Below are 928 nucleotides of genomic sequence, written 5' to 3' on the forward strand. Positions count from 1 at the left end.
GGTACCCTGGGAGATCTGCCCTGCCAGGGTCTGCAGACCAGAGCTGAAGGCAGTGAGTTTGTGGGAGAAGCGAAGTGCTATGGGTTGGTCCCCTTCCCCAGGCAATGGCAGCGGGGCGTGTGTGCGACACACCATGCACAGCGTGCACAACCCTTGTGCCAGAGTTAACTGCTCTGTGCCTGGTACTAGCAACAACAGCAGCAACAAGAACAAAAAGAGCCAGCATTTCTCTGAGCCATCACAGGGGAAAAAATGTCAGCAATAAATACTCCTTTTCTTTCTTTTAAAAGAACACTCAAACAAAGACAGAAAATGAAAAGCCAGGCAATAATAAATTGTAGGAGGAAAATGGCAGCTCTATTTCCCTGCCCTGCTATCAGCCCATGCACCTGGGGTTTGTTATAGGGCTTTTTTTCCCCCCTTTCTCCTCATTTTCCTTTTATTGAGTCATTAAAAACTGGGAGCGGATCTCCCCAGGCGTGCAGTGGGCAATGGGAACGCTACCCAGACCCCACTGAAAAGAAAGCGATTAGGAAAAAAAAAAATCGGTTCACCTGATAATGGCACCTATGTTTCCACTGCCATAAGCTTTCCTGGCCTCTGTCCTTCTACGGACAGCCCACTTGCCCCCTCCCAAGGTTAAAAAAAACCCAAAGACGACAACATACAAACAAATTCCAGTGTTTCGGGGGTGTGGAAGTGGGAGGAGGAACCTTGGGGAGGGAAGTGGGGCCGAAGGGCACTCTGAGACATGAAGACACAAACAAAGTGTAATATACAGGCTGGGCGACAGTCGTTAAAGCAAATAGTAACACCTAAGCCACCGACCAATACAAACACCACAGAAGGGGACAAAAGTCGTCAAGAGAAATTAAAAAGCAAAACCAAAACCGAGAAAATAATTACCCAACCTCCCACCTCCCATCTC

The sequence above is a fragment of the Egretta garzetta genome, unplaced genomic scaffold, assembly GCF_000687185.1.
Source record: "Egretta garzetta isolate BGI_Z169 unplaced genomic scaffold, ASM68718v1 scaffold365, whole genome shotgun sequence".
NCBI lineage: Eukaryota > Metazoa > Chordata > Aves > Pelecaniformes > Ardeidae > Egretta > Egretta garzetta.